Genomic DNA, 17,657 nt, shown 5'->3' with positions numbered 1-17,657 from the left:
CAGACTTAACCACTCCCTTCATCACAAGCAACCTGTGACCTCGTGGAGGAAAAAGACTTTAGGATCAGCCTGTGAACCTGAGACTCAGAACACAATGTATGTGTGGTGGAGACCTTTTCCTGATGACTAATTCACTTGTTCAAAAAAGATACAGAAACGAAGAAGGCAAGGTCCCTACCCTAGGGGACATAAAGCATAAGACAGGAAATGAGATCTGAAATTCATCATGATACCAAAATAGAAAAAAAGTGAAGGCCACAAGAAATCAGAGAAATCTGATGGGAAATAAAGCTACACTTTGGAATCACTGGAAAACATTTTTAAAAGTGGATGCTCAAGCCCCACCCATGAGTTCCAGTTTAAAGGTCTGGAGAGGGACCCAGGCATTGATAATTTTTAAGTCTTCCCTGACACTACTAACATGTAATGAGGATGGAGAACTCTTATTATAAAAGGTAGAACTTACAACTAAGTCAATGATTTTGAAGTAGAAGTACTGGAATTACATAAGGACGTTTTTGAACATACGTAGGACTATGAGTTTTTGGCCCTAATTATTAATGGGCTACACCAAGAACTCAGGAATCCAGCTGGTAAACAGAAGCTGAATGGGAAAGCCACCTTATTTTATATGTTAAAATATTTATAAAGCATTTTCAAATAAGTGATAAGTGTTGCTAAACCTTCTCTAAATAACGTTTATGGGAATGTTAATAATATGAGTATTCTAGGCTGGGCGCAGTGGCTTATGCCTGTAATCCCAGCACTTTGGAAGGCAAGGCTGGCAGATCATGAGGTCAGGAGATCGAGACCACCCTGGCTAACACGGTGAGACCCCGTCTCTACTGAAAACACAAAAACAAAATTCGCCGGGTGTGGTGGTAGGCACCTGTAGTCCCAACTACTCCGGAGTCTGAGGCAGGAGAATGGCGTGAACCCGGAGGTGGAGTTTGCAGTGAGCGGAGATCCTGCCACTGCACTCCAGCCTGGGCGACAGAGTGAGATTCCATCTCAAGGAAAAAAAAAATTAAAAAAAAAAAAAGAGTTCTAAAAACTGTATGAAATTTCTGGAAATCGAATATGTTATCAGTCATAGTTTCGTATTCCACAGAAGTAACTAGATTTCTATGTGAGGTGTGTCTTTACCATAATCAACCTGATAAAAATCTCATTAGATTTTTAACCATGATCATTTTAAATCTTTGTCATTCCCAGACCGTTACTTTGATTCTTCCTCGAAGTATTTACAGTTAGCTGCAGTCCAAAATTGCTTTTTCTTCAAGGAGATATATGGAAAAGACTCTGACAATGACTCTTGAATACAAGTTTCTGATAACTTCAGGATCATACCACTGGACTCTCTGAGAACTTTCAAAATTTTAATGAAGAGGCTGATACCTTCATGAAATTCAAGACAAAGAGGAAAAAAAACTCAGTTATATTGGACTTAATAATCAAAAGGATAATATTCTCATAATTTTTTATTTGAAAACGTGCTGATTCATTGAATGTTTTACTCTCCAGATTTATGGACTTTCTCTTTTAAGCTCTTTATACTTTACAGAAATTTGATAAAGTATACTTTTGTAAGCAAAAGTCAAAACATTTGCTTTTGTTCCCAATCTGAGTACCTCAGAATTGGGAAACTATTTGTGAGTATTCATATACTTATGGTAATAAAGTTATTTGCACAAGTTCAGAAAGAATCTACTCTCTTTATAACATGACACATTTGAAAACATTGGTTATATTACTAAGGTTTTGACTGGGATGTTCTATTTGAGAATATACATAGAATAAACCCATATGGAATGCAGGGAAAGTCTGAAGTTGGCCTTGATTTGGCTTCCGAGTCTCAAGAGGTTTTTGGAAACTTAATCTGAGAGTCTTATAAAACTTCTAAGAACGCAAAGTTTAAAAAGATCTTCTATGGTCCATTGTCACTCTTGCTGAACTTAGGTAAAAATTCTAGGCACGTTTGGTGAGAGTCAACCTAGTTTGCAAACAATTCATCCTACTGGAATTATCTTTGGTAAAAATACAGACTCCTATTTAGAGAAAAATTATGTTGAAAAGAAAAACTGTAGTATACCTGTTACCAGATTGAACCACTGTTCATTATCTTTGAGCATTTACAATCTACTGGTAGACTGGACTGGACCCTGAATTCTTTTAGTTCTTCCAATTAAATTTTCTCTAATGAAATCACTAAGAACAAGAACAGCTCTGTTCCTGAAGCCATATAAGCTAGTGGTGGACAACTCAACGTAAATTTCATGGGAAAACCGTCGTGTTTGATGTGTGGGCCACTCAGAGCTCACCAAATGTTCAACACCATCACTTAGAGACACTTATACTGCAAAGCACGACAACAAGTTGATGACTGTACACTGTGGACAGCTTTTCTCAAGATGTCAGAAAAAGACTGTCAATCATGATGAGACTCTTACCTCTCTTAATTTGTCCTTGCTTATGCCTGTCTCGTTTGCTTCCCAGAATAATGCTGTACTTAGGATTTCACAAGAAGTAGCTTCTGAGAGTAAGTTAACAGTGTCAGATATATCATGTCAACCACATTATTATTTTTTTAAGATGGAGTTTCTCTGTTGTTGCCCAAGCTGGGGTGCCATGGCAAAATCTTGGCTCACCACAACCTCTGCCTCCTGGGTTCAAGTGAATCTCCTGCTCCAGCCTCCCTAGTAGCTGGGATTATAGGCATGCACCACGACACCAGGCTAATTTTGTATTTTTAGTAGAGACCGGGTTTCTACATACTGGTCAGGCTGGTCTTGAACTCCCGACCTCAGGTGATCCGGAAGCCTTGGATTCCCAAAGTGCTGGGATTACAGGCACGAGCCACTGCACCTGGCCCACACATTTTTACATAACAGGAGATCCTTTAGTCCACCCAAATGCTGACCTTAGCTGCATCTTTAACACAACTTTTTCCTCAAGTATATGGAGATTTTTTTTAGGCTTCTACTTGTATACTTGCCTATTCTTCTCACTCCCTGTTTTAATTTACCATAGACATGCAATGCTAGAAAATAGAATTGCTCTCTACCAGCTAAGCAGGGGGGAGACTGTGCAGTTTCTGACACTTCTCGTGCACATGGATAAATACATCGGGTATTATAGAGACTCAGTTGTAAAAATCAACAAATGTGCTGCCTGGTTAAAATGACTAGACTCTTCTGGCTTCTTCTTTGATCTATTCTATTGTAGTTGGTTTGCATCTTGCCTAAGGCGCATATTCCAAACTCTTGATATTTTCATCCTGATAGTCATACTGGTAGTCTCCCTCGTGTGGTGCAATCTACAAACATTTTTATTTGTGTGCAAATATTTGTGTGCAGCCATTCCTCAAATATCAAATTGTTTCTCTTGGGCTGGAATTCGAAAACCCAAAGAAATGTGTGGTTTATATGCCGGGTACAGTGGCTCACGTCTGTAATCCCAGTACTTTCAGAGGCCACGGCAGGTGGATCACAAGGTCAAGAATTTGAGGCCAGCCTCGTCAATATGGCAAAACCCTGTCTCTACTAAAAATACAAAAATTATCTGGGTGTAGTGGTGCGCACCTGTAGTCCTGTAGGGAGACCCCCCTGAAACCATTGCTATGGAACAAAAGATGAAAGGCTCCTGATTGTTGTAAATTCAAAATTGCATGCAGGATTGTGTAAAGACAATGCCAGGATGGGCTGCCAGAATGAGCCAACAGCACGTGATATACATCTCCCTGCAGAGAGCCTATAAATGGACGTGTAGTCAGGGAGGTTTCACATCACCAAGATTCCTATCTCAGAAAAGTAGATGTTCATAGCTCTGGGAATGGGATGCAACCCTTGTGGAGAGCCTATAAATTGACACATGAGGGGCGTGTGTTCATATGGATAAGATAGGGTTATAAATCCCCTTATCTTGCCACAGCTCTTCTAGGTCTCTTCAGGGTTTAGGCATACTCCCTTCTGAGAATTTTTTGGTTTAACTGGTTGTCTAGCTTCACGTCCTGTTTCTATTGATTGTTTGTAACCAGCTTTTCCTGCAACTGTTACTGCTGATTAATATCTTGCTAATCATAGGATATGGATTGACTGTGTTTTAAGGCTCTGTTAGAAATTACTGATGCACACACTATGATGTAAATTCTTATATCTGTATACTGTACTTCTGCATACCGATGTTATGTTAAAGAATTATTTCAACCCCATGTGACCATCTCACCTCATAATCAAACGACCCTAAATCCCTCACTAACCTACCCCCGCCCTCACTAAGCTTAATAATAAATGCTGGTTTATCCAGTGCATTGGTGGCATCACAGGACCAGATGGCAATGCCCCACCTGGACCCACTTTCACTATCATGGGTGTGTCTTTTATTTCTTGACCTGCCCATCCAACTGGGAACAGAGAAAGAGGCCTGTTACACTGTGGGCTGCTGGCCAGATCCCACAATATAATCCCAGCAACTTGGGATGCTGAGGTGGGAGAATCACTTGAATCCAGAAGATGGAGGCTGCAGTGAGCCGAGTTCATGCCACTGCAATCCAGCCTGGGCCATAGAGTGAGACTCCATTTAAAAAAAAGAAAAGGGGAGGTGGCGCCAAGATGGCCGAAAAGAAACAGCACCAGCCTGCCGCTCCCAGCACCAGCAACACAGAAGTCGAGTAATTTCTGCATTTCCAAGAGAGGTACCAGGTTCATCTCACTGGGGCGTCTTAGACAGTGGGTGCAGGACAGTGGATGCAGCCCAACGAATGAGAGCAGAAGAAGGGTGAGGCATCACAAGGCGGAAGGGAATTCCCTTTCCTAGCCAAGGGAAACTGTGACACACAACACTTGGAAAATCAGGTCACTCCCACCCTAGTAATGTGCTTTACCAAGGGTCTTAGGAAACGGCACATCAGGAGATCATATCCTGCACCTGGCTCCGAGAGTCCCATGCCCATGGAGGCTCCCTCATTGCTAACACAGCAGTCTGAGATCTAACTGCAAGGCAGCAGTAAGGCTGGGGGAGGGGCACCTGCAATTGCTGAAGTTTAAGTAGGTAAACAAAGTTGCCAGGAAGCTTAAACTGGGTGGAGCCCACCGGAGTTGAGGGAGGCCTGCCTGCCTCTGTAGACTCTACCTCTGGGGTCAGGGCATAGCCAAACAAAAGGCAGCAGAAACCTCTGCCAATGTAAATGTCCCTGTCTAACAGTTTTGAAGAGAGTAGTGGTTCTCCCAGCATGGAGTTTGGGATCTGAGAACGGACAGACTGTCTACTCAAGTGGGTCCCTGACTCCTGAGTAGCCTAACTGGGAGACATACCCACTAGGGGCAGACTGACACCCCACACCTCACACGGCCAGGTACACCTCTCAGATGAAGCTTCCAGAGGAAGCTTCCAGAAGAATGATCAGACTCGCTGTTCAGCAATATTCACTCTTCTGCAGCTTCCGCTGCTGATACCCAGGCAAAAAGGGTCTGGAGTGGACCTCAAGGAAACTCCAACAGACCTGCAGCTGAGGGTCCTCACTGTTAAAAGGAAAACTAACAAAGAGAAAGGACATCCACACCAAAACCCCATCTGTACGTCACCATCATCAAGGACCAAAAGTAGATAAAACAACAAAGATGGCGAAAAAGCAGTGCAGAAAAGCTGAAAATTCTAAAACTCGGAGAGCCTCTCCCCCTCCAAAGGAACACAGCTCCTCGCTAGCAACGGAATAAAGCTGGACAGAGAATGACTTTGACGAGTTGAGAGAAGAAGACTTCAATCAAACTTCTCCGAGCTAAAGGAGGAAGTACGAACCCAGTGCAAAGAAACTAAAAACCTTGAAAAAAGATTTGAGAAACGGCTAACTAGAGTAACCAATGTAGAGAAGTCCTTAAAAGACCTGATAGAAATGAAAACCATGAAAAAAGAACTATGTGACAAATGCACAAGCTTCCGTAACCAACTCGATCAACTGGTAGAAAGGGTATCAGTGATTGAATATCAAATGAATGAAAATAATCGAGAAGAGAAGTTCAGAGAAAAAGGAGTATAAATAAATGAGCAAAGCCTCCGGGAAATTTGAGACTACGTGAAAACCCCAAATCTATATCTGATTGGTGTACCTGAAAGTGACGGGGAGAATGGAACCAAGTTGGAACACACTCTGCAGGATATTATCCAGGAGAACTTCCTCAACCTAGCAAGGCAGGCCAACATACAAATTCAGGAAATACAGAGAATGCCACAAAGATACTCCTCGAGAAGAGCAACTCCAAGACACATAATGGTCAGATTCTCCGAAGTTGAAATGAAGGAAACAATGTTAAGGGCAGCCAGAGAGAAAGGTCGGGTTTCCAACAAAAGGAAGCCATCAGACTAACAGCTGATCCCTCAGCAGAAACTCTACAAGCCAGAAGAGAGTGGTGGCCAATAGTCAACATTCTTAAAGAAAAGAATTTTCATCCCAGAATTTCATATTCAGCCAAACTCTGCTTTATAAGTGAAGGATAAATAAAATCCTTTACAGACGAGCAAATGCTGAGAGATTTTTTCATCACCAGGCCTGCCCTACGAGAGCTCCTAAAGGAAGTGCTAAACATGGAAGGGAAAAACCGGTACCAGTCACTGCAAAAACATGCCAAAATGTAAAGGTCGTCGATGCTAGGAAGAAACTGCATCAACTAATGAGCAAAATAACCATACAACATCATAATGACAGGATCAAGTTCACACATAGCAATATTAACCTTAAATGTAAATGGGCTAAATGATCCAATTAAAAGACACAGACTGGCAAATTGGATACAGAGTCAAGAGCCATCAGCCTGCTGTATTGAGGAGACCCATCTCACGTGCAGAGACACACATAGGCTTAAAATAAAGGGATGGAGGAAGATCTACCAAGCAAATGGAAAACAAAAAAAGGCAGAAGTTGCAATCCTAGTCTCTGATAAAACAGACTTTAAACCAACAAAGATCAAAAGAGATAAAGAAGGCCATTACATAATGGTAAAGGGATCAATCCAACAACAAGAGCTAACCATCCTAAATACATATGCACCCAATACAGGAGCACCCAGATGCATACAGCAAGCCCTTAGAGACTTACAAAGAGACTTAGACTCTCACACAATAATAATGGGAGATTTGAAAACCCAACAGTCAACATTAGACAGATCAACGAGACAGAAAAATAACAAGGATATTCAGAAATTGAACTCAACTCTCCACCAAGCGGACCTAATAGACATCTACAGAACTCTCCACCACAAATCAACAGAATGTACATTCTTCTCAGCACCACATTATACTTATTCCAATATTGACCATATAGTTGGAAGTAAAGAACTCCTCAGCAAATGTACAAGAACAGAAGGTATAACAAACTGTCTCTCAGACCACAGTGCAATCAAACTAGAACTCAGGACTAAGAAACTCACTCAAAACCACAAAACTACATGGAAACTGAATAATCTGCTACTGAATGACTACTGGATACATAACGTAATGAAGACAGAAATAAAGATATTGTTTGAAACCAATGAAAACAAAGATACAACATTCCAGAATCTCTGACATATTTAAAGCAGTGTGTAGAGCGAAATTTCTAGCACTAAATGCCCATAAGTAAAGCAGGAAAGATCTAAAATTGACACCCAGAGATAGACCAATGGAGCAGAACAGAGCCCTCAGAAATAATACCACACATCTGCAATCATCTGACCTTTGACAATCCTGACAAAAACAAGACATGGGGAAAGAATTCCCTATTTAATAAATGGTGCTGGGAAAACTGGCTAGCCATAAGTAGAAAGCTGAAACTGAATCCCTTCCTTACAACTTATACAAAAATTAATTGAAGATGGATTAATGACTTAAATGTTAGACATAAAAAACCAAAAACCGTAGAAGAAAACCTGGGCAATACCATTCAGGACATAGGCATGGGCAAGGACTACATGTCTGAAACACGAAAAGCAATGACAACAAAAGCCAAAATTGACAAATGGGATCTAATTAAACTAAAGAGCTTCTGCGTAGCAAAAGAAACTACCATCAGAGTGAACAGGCAACCTACAGAATGGGAGAAAATTTTTGCAATCTACTCATCTGACAAAGGGCTAATATCCAGAACCTACAAAGAACTCAAACAAATTTACAGGAAAAAGCAAACAACCCCATCAAAAAGTGGGCAAAAGATATGAATAGACAGTTCTCAAAAGAAGACATTCGTTTAGCCAACAGACACAGGAAGAAATGCTGATCATCACTGGCCATTAGAGAAATGCAAATCAAAACCACAATGATATACCAACTCACACCAGTTAAAGTGGCGAACATGAAAAAGTCAGGAAACAATAGGTGCTGGAGAGGATGTGGAGAAATAGGAACACTTTTACACTGTTGGTGGGACTGTAAACTAGTTCAACCATTGTGGAAGACAGTGTGGCGATTCCTCAGGGATCTAGAACTAGAAATATCATTTGACTCAGCCATCCCATTACTGGGTATATACCCAAAGGATTATAAGTCATGCTACTATAATGACACATGCACACGTATGTTTATGGTGGCACTATTCACAATAGTAAAGACTTGGAACCAATCCAAATGTCCATTAACGAGAGACTGGATTAAGAAAATGTGGCACATATACACTATGGAATACTATGCAGCCATAAAAAAGGATAAGTTCACGTCCTTTGCAGCGACAAGGATGACGTTGCAAGCCATCATTTGGAGCAAACTATCAGAAAGACAGAAAACGAAACACCACATGTTCTCACTCATAGGTGAGAATAGAACAATGAGAACACTTGGACACAGGATGGGGAACATCACGCACCAGAGTCTGTTGTGGGGTGGGGGAAGTGGAGAGAGAAAGCATAAGTAGATATACCTAATGTAAATGACGACTTAAGGTGTGCAGCACACCAACATGGCACATGTATACATACGCAACAAACCTGCATGTTGTGCATATGTACCCTAGAACATAAAGAATAAAAAATTTTTTTAAAAGACAAAGGAAATTAAAAAAAGAAAAGAAGAGAAATTATGAAAGCCCAAAACTACAGTTACTGAGACTAATGTTAATTCTTTAAGTTTTGATCATATTTTCACCTAAGTGAGAGTACAGACACTTCAAAATAGAGCCACACAGGCTGGATGTTATATACTCCCACTGAAATTTTAAGGATTCAGATAGCTCTCAAAACAGATCATATTTTCCTGTAAATAGAAGATTCCAGTCTACATGAGTGAGCATAATAAGGAAGTCCCCTCTGCTTTAACTTTTACCAAAATAAGTGACCTGAAGTACTCTGATGTTAACCAATCAATTTATTTCTATGGCTTTGTTTACTGATTCGCATTTGACAAAACCCACTGTTTTGTTATTGTATTGCCCAGGGGGAGTTATCACTGTATCTGTAGAGGGAGAGCTGCTCCAAATCATAAATGACAAATTAAACCCAATTCCATGTATAACTAAATTTGTTGAAATTTTGTCTTGTCACACATGTTCACAGCAAGCAATGGCAAGTGGAGTCTCTCAGCCTGCATCGTTCTCACTCTGACTCTCCTATCTTTCTCTTTCACTTACAAGGACCTTTATGATGACACTGGGAAAAACCCAGATAACCCAGAATAAGCTTTCCATCTCAACATACTCAACTGTGTCACCGTTGAACAGTGTTTTTTCCAAGAAAAGTAAATGCATGTGTTCCAAGGGTTAGGATGGGATTTTTTTTTTTTTTTTTTTTTTGAGACAGAGTTTCACTCATGTTGCCCCAGCTGGAATGCAGTGGGGTGATCTCAGCTCACTGCAACCTCCACCTCCCAGGTTCAAATGATTCTCCTGCCTCAGCCTCCCAAGTAGCTGGGATTACAGATGCCCGACACCATGCCCAGCTATTGCATTTTTAGTAGAAACAGGTTCCACCATGTTGGCAAGGCTGGTCTCGAACTCCTGATCTCGTGATTTGCCCATCTCGTCCTCCCAAAGTGCTGGGATTACAGGTGTGAGCCACTGCACCCAGCCCAGATGTGGACATTTTTAAGAGGCCATTGTTCTGTCTCATACAGGTCACTTTCATAAACATTACCCACAACAAAAGTACGCTTTGCCTTCCTTCCAAGTCTCACTTTTCTGTCTGCACAAACCACAGCGAAACATACTCACTCTGCTATGAAGTGGCTGAATGAACCTAAGTTCCTCATTTGACCTCCCTCAGCCTCTTTCCTCATCTGCAGTGTAAGGTTGACTCTTACTGCATCAGAAAATGACAGTGGAAGAGTAAATTAACATGTGTAAGACATTAGTCACAGAGCCTGGTACCTGATGAGCCCTCGGTCAACATTCCTTTCAGTCCTTTCCTTTCACCATCCCATTTTTCTTGCCCTCACTCATCTTTTCCTTCAACTCCTTTCTCTTCAATAACTTTCTCAGTCTATCCTGCGAATTAAAGATGCCACACTACCCATTCTCTCATGATGCTGATGGTGTGTTCTCGTGACAGAGTCTGTTTCCCACTCAAGGCAATGGTATTATGTATATGGAGAGGTCTGTTTGCAACAGGAAATCATTTTTATGTTCACACAAAATTTATACACGATTTGTCTTAACTTACACATACCAGTCTCAATTCTACCCTGTTATTTCATACATGCACTTCATTATTTTATTCTTCAGTCTTTCTCCTTATGCCCTAAAAATTAGGATAGTACAAAAACAAAAATAATGGCCTGGGCCAGAAGAGGGTATTCCTTTAGCAAGATGAATGCTGTCTGCAAGGCAGCCCTGAAGCCCATTTCTGGGTTCGGCTTACATCACAGCCATTCCACTCTAGGACACATCCTTAGATTCCCAGGAGATAATGATTGTCACAGAAGCCACACCCACTCTGAGCATTCCTCCTGTTAGGTAAATGAATGTTTACAGAATGTTGTGCATGAGTTACTCCTCCTAAATTCTTCTACTCCTGGAAGTTAAACTTCCCTACTAACCAGCTTCGTCTCCAACTGGCCTGCCTGGACCCTGACTGGAAAGTACCTCCGAACTCTGCATGGCCAGGGTGGCACTTTTGCCTATTCCCATCATTATAATATCTCACACAGTGATACAGCACTCACTATGCACCAGGCACTATCCTAAGAGCTTTTCATGTAGCTACAGTCCTAACAAAAATATCCTAAGTGCCACCACCCCGTTTTTGGAGATTAAAAAAAAAGAAAAAAAAAAACATGTGGCAGAGAAGTATGTGCCCACTGTAACCTAACTCCATAATTTAACCTCATCCTCCACTTCATCTGCTAAGATGACACTCTAAAATTAACAAGGTCTCCTGAATGACATCCACCTTCAAAAATGATTTCTGTCCCATTTGCTTTCATTATTTGACAGCCAGCATTTTGTTTTCTGTCTCATCCTTCACTTATGCACCTGTTCCCTAACACTATACTCACAACTGCACAGTCCTGCATAAAAGCTAGTTTTTAGAGAACTCAATCTGTTTTGGAAAAAGGAAAGGCCAGGTTCCAAGTCTCACAAAAAGTCATTTTTTATTCTATTGTCAACTATTTGCATGGCCATTCTCTGGCCATAAACAAGTGCACTAGAAACAGAAAGTGTAATGAGAAGAAAGTAGGAGGAGGGTGAGTTTCTAGATAGACACACAGGGAAAAGATTCCAAATCCAGAAAAATTCATAAAATGCACCCAGGGTGTGTGGCTTTGAGCAATGACAGCCTCACTTGCCATGTTCCACGGTGTTGGCCTCTTACTTCCTTCTCAACCTGCCCTTCCTGGTCTTGCTTTCTTAGACCAATACAAACAACCTGGGAGCTGGGGCCAGATCAGAGCACACAGCACTGAGTGGTAGGGTTGGTAAAGGCAGAAAAGGAAGAAGAGTGTTTGACTCATGAAGACCTGACTCACCTAGGTACATATCACCTAGGCAGGTAATAGATTACTGAAGGGCTTTGCAGGACTCATGGTTGTTATCCGGAATGACTGACTGAGGCAAGGGTCTTGAACAATTGAGTTTTATTGAGCCATAGCTCGAAGGTGCACCCTGGGAAAACATGAATTGCAAAAAACCTCGGTGGCTTGTGTTCTCTCTGAAGAGGTTTCAGGAGGCTTAGTATTTATACATTTGATTAAGGAAGAGAAGGAACATAGGAAGAGATGGAGTGGGCAGAGAAACAATTGATCTAATCTTCTCTTCCTTCTCTGCCTCAGAAAATGATAAAGTTATAATCAGCATGTCTTTCTTTCACAAAGAAATACACATCGTGAAAGGTTTTGAGGTCAAGAAAACACAATTTGTTCAGGCAATCATCCAGAGATGCCTCAGATCTTTGGCTTTCCTGTTTACTCCATTCTTTATCTTTTCTTTCTTTTTTTTTTAAGAGATGCAATCTTGCTCTGTCACCTAGACTAGAGTGTACTCACTGCAGCCTTGAACCCCTGTGCTGAAGCGGTCCTCCCACCTTAGACTCCCAAGTATCTGAGACTATAGGCATGCACCACTGAACCTGGGTAACTTGATTTATTTTGTTTAGTAAAGATGTGTCTCTCTTTGTTGCTTAGGCTGGTCTTAAACTCCTGGTTTCAAGTGATCCTCCTGCCTTGGACTCCCAAAGTGCTGAGATGACAGGCCGGTGACAGCACACCTGACATCCCAATTCTTCAAAAGCTCTCAGAGAAAGCATTGTAGAAGATGTTTGTGGCTGTATGTTAAATCTGATCCTACATGACTAGGAAAGCTCATTCTTAAGATGTCACGTCCCATGGTAAAGGGGATGAAGTCAAATCAGAAAGGGCAAAGGGAAGCTAAAAGGCGAGAGTATAATCCTGGAACCTCATTAAAGCCACACAACTGTTGCTTCAATTATAGCAATTTGTTTGGCAAACATGGCTCTAACCCTTTCTGTTGTATGTTGGCTCACCTGTAATGTCTGGAGCAGTCTATAGACTAGATTTTCTAGAGATTCTGAAGCATCTTCCAATTGCAATTACAATCTGACACAATTCTCTGAATTGCAGTCTGAACCCAGTGTTCATGTGTACCTTTTGTGTAGTCTACACATCAGCAGGCTAAACGTTGTTTATATATAAGTTGCTATGATTTCTCCAGAATTTTATATAAGTCATCTAGTTTCAACTTGCAAGGTTTAATCTATCCATCTGACAAAAGGCTAATATCCAGAATCTATAAGAAACTTAAACGAATTTGCAAGGAAAAAAAATGAACAACCGCATCAAAAAGTGGGTGAAGCATATGAACAGACACTTTTCAAAAAGAGACATTTTTGTGACCAACAAATATAATGATAGAAATACAAAGAGAATGATAAAAAAACTCATTATCACTGGTGATTAGAGACATGCAAATCAAAATCACAAGGAGATACCATCTCATGCCAGTTAGAATGGTGATCATTAAAAGGTCAGGAAACAACAGATGCTGGAGAGAATTGTGGAGAAATATGAATGCTTTTACACTGTGGGTGGGAGTGTAAAAAGACACATGCGCACGTATGTTTATTGCGGCACTATTCACAATAGCAAAGACTTGGAACCAATCCAAATGCCTATCAATGAGAGACTGAATAAAGAAAATGTGGTACATGTACACCATGGAATTTGATGCAGCCATAATAAAGGATGAGTTCATGTCCTTTGCAGGGACATGGATGAAGCTGGAAACCATCATTCTCAGCAAACTAACACAGGAACAGAAAACCAAACACCACATTTTCTCACTTATAAGTGGTAGTTGAACAATGAGAACACGTGGACACAGGGAGGGGAACATCATACACTGGGGCCTGTTGAGGGGTGGGAGGCTAAGGGAGGGATAGCATTAGGAAAAATTCCTAATGTAGATGATGGATTAGTGGGTGCAGCAAAACACCATGGCACGTGTATACCTATGTAACAAACCTGCAGGTTCTGCACATGTATCCTAGAACTTAAAAGTGCAATTTAAAAAAATGATACAAATTTTAAAAGCACAGTTTTAAGTTATAATATACCAAAATGGAAGAAAAATGGAAGAAAATTCTGAAACCATTAGTTTTGAAACTTGTAGGAAGGAAAAAATTTAGGATTCAGTTCAAATTGTAGGTAAATAACAAAATTAAAAAAAAAAATGAGCACGTCTAAAATTCAATAATTGTTGTTCTGTTGTTTTCTTCTGAAAAATAATCTTCCCCTCCTGTTTCCCATTTTAATGAAACAGAAATAACGTGGGACCAATGTATTTCCAAAATAAGCTTTAGTCTTATACCTGGATTGTTTACATAAATTGAAGGAAGTATGTAGATTCAAGGCCTGTATTAGTAACTATATGTTATATATATTTATATATGTATAAATATAAGAATATATATATATTCTATCATGTAGAATGGCACTAATGTATATTAGCAAATCTGTACAGGTTTTCAGCAGCCTCAATTCTTGTTTCTTCAGAAGAAAGGATTCAACTAAGGGTCATAAGGCAGAAGAAGAGAGTGAGGCAAGTTTTACAGCAAGAGTGAAAGTTTATTTAAAAGCTTTAGAGCAGAAATTAAAGAAAGTAAAGTACACTTAAAAGAGGGCCAAACAGGCAATGAGATTTCATGCGTGTGGTTTGACTTTGGACTTAGGCTTTTGTATGTTGGAATAATTCTGAAGTCTGCATCTCTTATTCCCTGATTTTTCCCTTAAAGTGGGCTGTCTGCATGTGTAGTGGCCCACCAGCACTTAAGAATGGAGCCTGTGTAGTGTGTTTCCTGGAGTACAGTTGGAAAACGGATATCCAAATAAAAGCTATGTATGTCAACAAAATTGGTCTCCTTATAAAATCCTGTTATAAATTTCTATCATTTTTGTGTTACCTTGGCATCTATTTTTAATCTTCTTTGAACACACCCACATTCCTTCTCTCTCTCTCTCTTTCTCTGCTTTGAGATGTAAATTTATTACCTACTTTCTCTAAAACTCAGCAAGGGCTTCCTCAGATAAATGTTACCTTTTTCTATTTACAAAAGCACAATGTAAATAAAACTTTTTTTTAAATAGTGAGTTTTATGGGTTCCATGCATAAAGTTTTAAAATCAAAAATCTGGAGGGGTGGAGCAAGATCGTCGAATAGGAACAGCTCCAGTCTCCAGCTCCCAGCACCAGTGACACAGAAGACAGGTGATTACTGCATTTTCAACTGAGGTACTGTGTTCATCGCACTAGGGAGTGCCAGACAATCGGTGCTGGTCAGTTGCTGCAGCACGACCAGTGGGAGCTGAATCAGGGTGAGGCATCGCCTCACCTGGGAAGTGCAAAGGGGAAGGAAATCCCTTTTTCCTAGCGAGGGGAACTGAGATATACAACACCTGGAAAATTGGGTAACTCCCACTCCAATAGTGCGCTTTACTAAGGGTCTTAGCAAACGTGCACACCAGGAGATTATATCCCACACCTGGCTGGGAGGGTCCCATGCCCACGGAGCCTCCTTCATTACTAGCACAACAGTCTGTGATCTAACGGCAAGGCAGCAGCCAGGCTGGGGGAGGGGTGTCCACCATTGCTGAGGCTCAAGTAGGTAAACAAAGCCACTGGGAATCTCGAACTGGGTGGAGTTCACAGCAGCTCAAGTAGGCCTACCTGTCTCTGTAAACTCCACCTCTGGGGACAGGGCACAGCTAAACAACAACAACAACCACCACAACAAAAAAGGCAGCAGAAACCTCTGCAGATTCAAACGACTTTGTCTGACAGTTTTGAAGAGAGCAGTGGATCTCCCAACATGGAGGCTGAGATCTGAGAACGGACAGACTGCCTGCTCAAGTGGGTCTCTGACCCCTGAGTAGCCTAACTGGGAGACATCCACCACTAAGGGCAGACCGACACCCCACACCTCACACGGTGGAGTACACCCCTGAGAGGAAGCTTCCAAAGCAAGAATCAGACAGGTACACTTGCTGTTCAGCAATATTCTATCTTCTGCAGCCTCTGCTGCTGATACCCAGGCAAACAGAGTCTGGAGTGGACCTCAAGCAATCTCTAACAGACCTACAGCTGAGGGTCCTGACCGTTAGAAGGAAAACTAACAAACAGGAAGGACACCCATACAAAAACCCCATCAGTACATCACCATCATCAAAGACCAGAGGCAGATTAAACCACAAAGATGGGGAAAAAGCAACCGAAAATCTGGAAAATCAAAAAATAAGAGCACATCTCCCCCTGCAAAGGAATGCAGCTCATTGCCAGCAATGGATCAATCCTGGATGGAGAATGACTTTGACGAGATGAGAGAAGGTTTTAGTCCACCAAACTTCTCAGAGCTAAAGAAGGAATTACGTACCCAGTGCAAAGAAACTAAAAATCTTGAAAAAAGAGTGGAAGAATTGATAACTAGAATAATTAGTGCAGAGAAGACCATAAACGAACTGACAGAGATGAAAAACATGACACGAGAAATACGTGACAAATGCACAAGCTTCAGTAACCGACTTGATCAACTGGAAGAAAGAGTATCAGTGATTGAAGATCAAAGGAACGAAATGAAGTGAGAAGAGAAATCTAAAGAAAAAAGAAGAAAAAGAAATGAACAAAGCCTGCAAGAAGTTCTCAGGATATCATCCAGGAGAACTTCCCCAACCTAGTAGGGCAGGCCAACATTCAAATTCAGGAAATACAGAGAACGCCACACAGATACTTCTCGGGAAGAGCAACTCCAAGACACATAATTGCCAGATTCACCAAAGGTGAAATGAAGGAAAAAATCTTAAGGGCAGCCAGAGAGAAAGGTCGGGTTACCCACAAAGGAAAGCCCATCAGACTAACAGCAGATCTCTCGGCAGAAACTCTACAAGCCAGAAGAGAGTGGGGCCAATATTCAACATTCTTAAAGAAAAGAATTTTAAACCCAGAATTTCATATCCAGCCAAATTAAGTTTCATAAGTGAAAAAGAAATAAAATTCTTTACAGATAAGCAAATGCTTAGAGATTTTGTCACCACCAGGCCTGCCTTACAAGAGACCCTGAAGGAAGCACTAAAGATGGAAAGGAACAGCCGGTACCAGCCATTGCAAAAACATGCCAAAATGTAAAGACCATCGAGGCTAGGAAATAACTGCATCAACTAATGAGCATAATAACCCGTTAATATCATAATGGCAGGATCAAGGTCACATATAACATTATTAACCTTAAATGTAAATGGACTAAATGCTCCAATTAAAAGACACAGACTGGCAAACTGGATAAAGAGTCAAGACCCATCAGTTTGCTGTATTCAGGAGACCCATCTCACATGCAGAGACATACATAGGCTCAAAATAAAGGGATGGAGGAAGATCTACCAAGCAAATAGAGATCAAAAAAAGGCAGGGGTTGCAATACCAGTCTCTGATAAAACAGACTTTCAACCATCAAAGATCAAAAGAGACAAAGAAGGCCATTACATAATGGTAAAGGGATCAATTCAACAGGAAGCGCTAACTATCCTAAATACATATGCACCCAATAGAGGAGCACCCAGATTCATAAAGCAAGTCCTTAGAGACTTACAAAGAGACTTAGACTCCCTTACAATAATAATGGGAGACTTCACCACCCCACTGTCAACATTAGACAGATTAATGAGACAGAAAGTTAACAAGGATATCCAGAAATTGAACTCATC

The sequence above is a fragment of the Macaca mulatta genome, chromosome 19 (genome assembly GCF_049350105.2).
Source record: "Macaca mulatta isolate MMU2019108-1 chromosome 19, T2T-MMU8v2.0, whole genome shotgun sequence".
Lineage (NCBI taxonomy): Eukaryota > Metazoa > Chordata > Mammalia > Primates > Cercopithecidae > Macaca > Macaca mulatta.
The sequence above is the reverse complement of the archived record's forward strand: the minus strand, read 5'-3'. Positions refer to the sequence as shown.